Genomic DNA, 7314 nt, shown 5'->3' with positions numbered 1-7314 from the left:
CACCTTGTTGGTGATTGTGAATATTGGATATGCCGGCTCAGTCCCACATCATTATATCAATTAGTTTCACATGGTGTTCAGATGTCAAACGCTTATCCTTATGCTGATACAATGCCATTCATTGAAAAAAAAACACATTGGCACTCTTGTAACAGTAAGGCACAATCCAAATACCATTAAAAAAACACAATATTGCAGCTTTATTGTGGCCTTTAGTCCATAGAAAATAAGAATGAATAACAAATGGGAATTTGGATTGTGCTTATTTCTACTAGAGTGTTCAATGATTGACATTGTTCAAGAGTTTGGCTATTCCTCGCCCAATTTTATTCCTCCTACACAGCTGTTTCTGTTTCAGTTACTAATTATGTTTCAACCTGCATATTAAATTGATGATCATTAGCACCTGCTTGGTATAATTGTTTAATCATACACCTAACTATAACTGCCTACAAAATCCATGACTTCGTGCAAGTGTACCTAGAAGAATTGATGTTGTTTTGAAGTCAAAGGGCGGACACACCAAATATTGATTTGATTTAGATTCTTCTTGCATTCACTCACTTTGCATTTTGTTACATTATAGAAATATCAAAATATATAACATTTCAGTTGTGACCTGCATTTGATATTGCTTTATTTCATAGGATTAATATGGTTCAACTTTTTGACTTAAAGACTTGTCGAGCAATACCATTTACCAGATTTGATTGATTATAAAACAAGGTATATTCAAAGTCATCTTATAAGCAGGCCTCAAATAGAGGTCTGACCACAAGACTAAAATCCAGATCCCCCCAGCGCTGCAGGGGACCTGGATCCTCCTCTCTGGCAGCCGGTGGATGTCTGCCCGATGAGCACAGACTATCTCCCCTGCTTCCGGCACTTCTGCCGGGGCTTCTATGACGGAGCACCAGTGTGACATGCCTTTCCAGTGCTCGTCCATAGAAGCCCCGGTGGAAGTACTGGCCAGCAGCAGCGGAGGTTGTCTACGCGCATTGCGCAGACGTTCACCGGCTGCCAGAGAGGAGGACCCCCGCAGTGCAGCATGAGACTTGGATCCTCCTCTCTGGCAGCCGGTGAACATCTGCGCGATGCACACAGGCAACCTTGGCTGCTGACAATTCCACTGGGGTTTCTATGAAGGAGCACCGGTGAAACGTGACCTTCTGGTGCTCAGTCACAGAAGCCCCTGGAAGAAGTGTCGGGTAGCAGCGGAGGTTGCGCGCAGATGTGCATAAGCTGCACCCACTTGACACCAAGGAGTCTGGAGCACGGTGGGACAAGTCTAGGGATGCATCAGTAAGTCAGGATATAGAGGGGTATAAAGCATATCAGGGGCATATTGGCAAATAGAGGGGAATAAGGCATATCTAGGGGGCAGAGTGGCATATAGGGGGACAAAGTGGCATATCAGGCAGGCAGATTGGCATATAAGGGGTATTTGGCATATTGGGGTGCAGAGTGGCATATTAGGGAGGCAGAGTGGCATATAGGGGGTATAAGGCATATCTGGGGACAGAGTAGAAAGCCTTGGGGCAGATGTGCATAACTGGGGGGCAGGTTGGCAAATAAAAGGAAATAAAACAAAAAATGCATTTTTCTCAAAGTTTTTATTAAATATGAAAAACTAGTCTACATGTAAATTAATATTTACTAATAAAACTTTTTTCTCATAGGGTAGCCTTATATTCTAAATTAATTTTCAAATTTTGGAGGGTCATCTTATAGTCAGGGTTGTTTTATAATCGAGTAAATGTCCTATTTTTCTGTAGTAATTAAAACATCGATTTACTTACATTTTTACCTATATATCTCATATTCATGAGCTGTCAAAATAAGGAATTTTCCCCACACAAACCTGTGTCACTGATGAAGAGTTTCTGCACTAGTCAAATGCATGGTTCTATCTGTCCTTCAAATAGCTTCTCTCCAGAAGAACGTGCCTCTAATTGCTCAGTAAGCCTTAAATAATGATTTTTTTAATCTATCCACAAAATTTCAATCATCCAGTAGGAAACTAATAGCAGAAATAAGTGGTGTTTCAGCCATATAGCAGGATGCTTTACACAAGAATTTCTGATAGCATAGTACAGAAAATTCAATATGCAAATTATAAGTTCATGCAGAATCATTTGTTATATAGCACTTCCTTGGTACCCGTAAATTCTGGGTAATTGTTACTCACCTGTCCTCGGCTCCCACATTGCCGCAACAGCTGCCGCGCAGGAGAGGGAGACCCCCCTCCAACACACGGTCACCTCCGCAGCAGCCACCACGCAGGAGAGAGAGACCCCCCTCCACCGCACGGCCACCTCCGCAGCAGCCGCCACACAGGAGAGGGAGACCCCCCTCCAACGCATGGCCACCTCCGCAGCAGCCGCCACGCAGGAGAGGGAGACCCCCCTCCAACACACTGCCGCTCCCGCCGTCATCCTCAGAGTTGCCGCGCAGGAAAGGCAGACCTCCTGGAACATGGCGTCCAGCTTTGGCATATATGAGGGGAGATTACGCCACAATCATGATGGCGGCGATTCCCGGACACTGGAAGTGGCGTCATGAGGTTTGGCGGGAGATTTGAACTTCCCCTGCGGTTCCTATTTAAACCTCCTCAGTTCTGCCAGACATTGCCTTCTGTAGGTTGTCTATGCCTTGTGCTAGTACCCACATAGCGTTTTGATTCTGTTTCCTCGTGTATGATCCCGGCTTGTCTGACGTCGTTGATTTCCTGATACCTGACCTCGGCTACGTTTACGTTTATCCTGTTTTCCTGAATCCTGACCTCGGCTACGTTATACGACTATCCTGCTCCCCGGAATCCTGACCTCGGCTTGTTTGACCCTGTTCTTTCCTGGAGTCCTACCTGACCACGGTGTCTCCAAACTACTTGTACGTGACAGTAATGATATATAAATGCATTCTCTCAGTTATTATGTTTATTATCCACTTTGCATGGGAATTTATCAGAGATTAATTTATTATTAGAATTATTTTGCCATTGTTATGCTACATATTTCAAAAGGTATGGTAGATTCAAGCAGCTCAGACTCTTAGACAAACATGTATTTTGGTGGTTTGCATGGCCTATGATCAAAGACTGCAAACATTTACTAAAAGAAATAAAAAATTATCAACAAAACAACTATCGTTTTTTTATTTTTTTTATTGGTTTTTATAATAACACTTAACACAAGAGAAAAAAACAAAACAAAAATCTGATATAACAAACATATTAAATATTCAAGTGGCCTAAATGACACTACAACGATCAAAAAGCAAGAAAAGAAAAAAAAAGTACATTATTTTACCAATACGGCATAGTCCAATTCACAATAATTGACAGACCGAATATTTTATGACAAACAGAAACAATATAAATCATGAGGATCTTTAGCGAGATGGGGATAATAAGTCCTGTTTCTATAAATGTGTCTATGTGAGGTAGATCTATTTTTGCTCAAGAGAAGATCCCTAGTTTAATCTACTCTAAGACATAGCTCCCAAATATGTGTTATTTTAAAGGAGTTATATGAAAGTCGTGATACTTATTTTTCCATATATATTTGGAATTTCAGTTTGTTCTCTAATTGAGACCAGGTAAAATCTCTAGTCTGTTTCAATTCCTTAGCGATAATTCTCTTAGTTGCTATGCAAGAGTGTATCGTTAGATTTGCTTCTACTCGTCTTAGCGGGGGTCATCCTATATGTAGTAAAATAGAGGCTGGAGAGTTTGGTATAATGTTGTCTATTCTTTTTAGATAATCCAAAATCTCTGCCCAGAATTTCACCACCTTTGGACATGACCACCAGATATGTAGATATGTACCCTCCACTTGGCCACATCTCCAACATATTCTAGAAGTGTCGGGAAACATCTTAGCCACCTGGGTTGGTACTAAGTACCATCTGTTCATGGTCTTAAACTGCGACTCAAGTAGGGAAAGATTGTGGATCCTGGGGAGTAATTTCCTAAAGCCATTTAACCATTCAGTTGTTGAGATTGGTATTTGCAAGTCTTTTTCCCGTCGAGCTATCATTGATAACATATCTTTGTCTCCTGCTTTTATTTTTACATATTCTGTACATTTAGAATAGAGCTTGATTTGATGTGTTAAACTAAAAATTTGTGCTAATACCTGAAATTTGGGTTCTTTTATGCATATAACATGTTTATTTATACAATTTTAACTCAGAGGTAGTGGCAAATACATATATTTGTTAAATTGTATTTCTGTAATAAACTGGAGAGGGAAATTATCTGGCCCTGTTTCATAATGTCTGCGATGGTGCTCACTCCTGCTGAACTCCATTGTTCAAGTGAGATATCTCCTATACTTGATTCTACTATGTTTATATTTAAAGAGTCTATCAGTTTATCCCTAATGCCTATTTTTTTTTTGATACTCAGCCATTGTGTTATAATGCTCTCTGGAATCCTATTGTTATCTTGGATTTGGGTTATTGTATTTTTATCATTAAGAGACCAGATAAATTTATTTAGATTTTTAACACCACAAGCTTTTTGTTCTACTTTATACCATACTTCCTCCTTCGATTGTTCTTGAAAAGTTTTTACTATATGAAAGAGAATGCTTGCTTCATACTGCTGTTTTATAAGGGGAAAGCCTATGCCTCCATCTTTTATTCGTGCTCCTAATAGACCAGCCTTAATCCTAGGTTTCTTACCTTTCCAAACATAGTTGGAAAAGCAGGTATGTACAATTTCCAATAAAATTGTAACTGTGTTCTACAAGAATGAAAGATAATATAAAAACAGGGTACTTAGCTTTTTAACCCTTCTCTTCATTCATCGGAACACATATGTGGTAGCTTCCCCAAGGACTCTTCCTTCAAAAAGCCCCTTATAACAGATATATGGAAAAACAGAACAAATTCTGGGGATACAGCTTTAAAAGTACTCTGTAAAATGAATAAAAACCACAAATGGTGCAATAACATTTAAAAGCTTTAAAACAGCCCCCACTAATTGTGCCACACTCACAAGATTGTAGTAGGTACTGCGCCTTTAAGCCTGTATCTTAGGAATCCTGGAGGTTTGTTTATTTTTTGTTAGCTTATGTTTCTTGATGCATTATAACTAGTCCCTGATGAAGTCAGCATATGACGAAACGTGTTGGACTTAGTTTCTTAAAGCATTAAGTATTTTTAATGGGCTATTGTAAATAAAGAGCTTTTGGAAGATACCCTGCCTGCCATTCATTTGTATCGAGCAGATGACCGGTTTTTAAAACTTTGAGGTGGTTTTAAAAGTTCCAGCAAACCTCCAGGATTCTTAAGATACAGGCTATCTTTAAGGCGCAGTACCTACTACAATCTTGTGAGTGTGGCACAACTAGTGGGGGCTGTTTTAAACCTTTTTTTTTATTCTTTTTACAGAGTACTTTTAAAGCTGTATCCCCAGAATTTGTTTTGTTTTTCATGTACAATTTCCAGCCAGCTTTGTGGTATCTTTAAAGGGAGCATCCGGAAAAGGTAATTCCATTTTGGTACGAAATAAGCTTTTAGGGAATTAACTCGACCCCACCAGGAGAGGTCTACCTTACGCCATTCCCTGAGGGTCTCATTCGAGGCTCTCAGGGGCCGTAGAAAGTTTTTCTCCATGGTCTATTCAGTTTTATCGGGAATAAGGATTCCAAGATATTCAAATTCGTTAGTTTTTAGAGGTATAACAAAACGCTCAGAGAATTCAGCTGATAGTTGACGGTTCAAATTTCTAGTTTGAAAAATTGTTTTATTTAAATTTAGTTTGTAATTGGAAACTCGACTACAAGCCTCTACCTCCTTCAAAGGGTAAGCCATCGAGGTTAGTGGGTTAGAATGAGAAATAGCCACATTGTCTGCGTATAATGATATTTTAAAATCATCCTTATTGATATTAATACCCGTAATGTTTTGATTTTTTCTAATGTTATTAGCCAATGGCTCAAGAGAAAGGATATATAAAATAGGTGAAAGTGGACATCCTTGTCGTGTGCAAAGTCCCGACCCGATAATTCTTGCACTGGGGTTAGAATAAAGAGAGGTAACTGGGAATAAAACCACCCTGATAAGCCCAAACCATCTTTAGTAGGTTGGAGTGGCCTATAATCAATGATTGCATACATCATTTTTATTAAAAAAACAAATATTTAAGAATTACAAACATAATTAATTTCAAAATTATCAATTGCTGTATTTCCGAAAATTCAGATACTCAAAAGATGCTTTAAGCAGTGTGAGAGATGGTTTCCGTTTTTTTGTTTGTTTTTGATAGGCTACAAAAATGGTCTCAATTGAGTTGTGTTTCTTTGTCTGTTTCTGTATAAAGTTCAGTAGTTAAACAAAATATCAACAAGTTTTTTTACTAAAATGTGAGCACCCACATTTTAGTTCTTTTTGATTAACTGCCTTAATTTCACAAGATTTATCTTGCGCCTTTCCAAAGATTTCTTGGTAATATGGCCCCTGAGGGGGTGTTTCATTATTTAAATCCCCTATCCCAAGGAGCATATGATAGGAGCATAGGGAGAGACAAAGAATGATCTCTGGGCTTCCCATTGGGTATTTTATTATCTATCACCCTCTCTCAAGAGAAAAATGTGCCCCAACCCCCAGGCACACAAAGTTTTACTTGGTCTATTCATGGACAAAGTCAAGTGATCTGTAGAGTTAAGGATTAAACCTTATCCCATTCATCCCTAAATATATAGGGAAGAGAGCACATAAGATGGGGTTAGTGTCCATCTACTGAGGTCTTCATATAGTTTAATTTCTCTCAATCACAGTCTTTGTTCTCTTGTTTCAACATGGATATTAACGCAGCATGTGTCACAGTCCCTGGTCAGACCCTCTGGTTGCAAGGCCTTAACACTGCTAACTCGCCTCAAGAAACTTTTATTTTGTAGCTGTCAGATCCACCTGTGGAGGTTCAAAGTATCCTCTCAAGCTGCTCCTCATTTTCTTTAGGCTTCTGATACTCATTGGAATGTCCACCTATATTAACAAAAATTTGAGTGTCAATTTTATGATGTATAGTATTTTAAAACCAAATCACTATTGTTCCAACTTGAATAGCAGAACTCTTTATATCTAAGACTCTGCAAAACTCTGCAATAACTAGAACATGACTAAATAGCACACATTGAAGGTTGTCTACCAAATGTACTTTTGGCTGCTTCATCACTGGCCCACTTTCTTGCCCCCTAGGCTGCATGTTGCTAGCCCATCCCCTGTATGTGGATGCGCTAAGGAGAGAGTTTTACATGGGTGTATAGGCAACTTTAAATGCAGGCGTGTGCAAGAGTCTAAACAAAT

Source organism: Sceloporus occidentalis, unplaced genomic scaffold (assembly GCF_023333645.1).
Source record: "Sceloporus occidentalis isolate IW3139 unplaced genomic scaffold, rSceOcc1.0.p SCAF_43, whole genome shotgun sequence".
Taxonomy (NCBI): Eukaryota; Metazoa; Chordata; class Lepidosauria; order Squamata; family Phrynosomatidae; genus Sceloporus; species Sceloporus occidentalis.
This window is presented reverse-complemented; position numbering follows the sequence as displayed.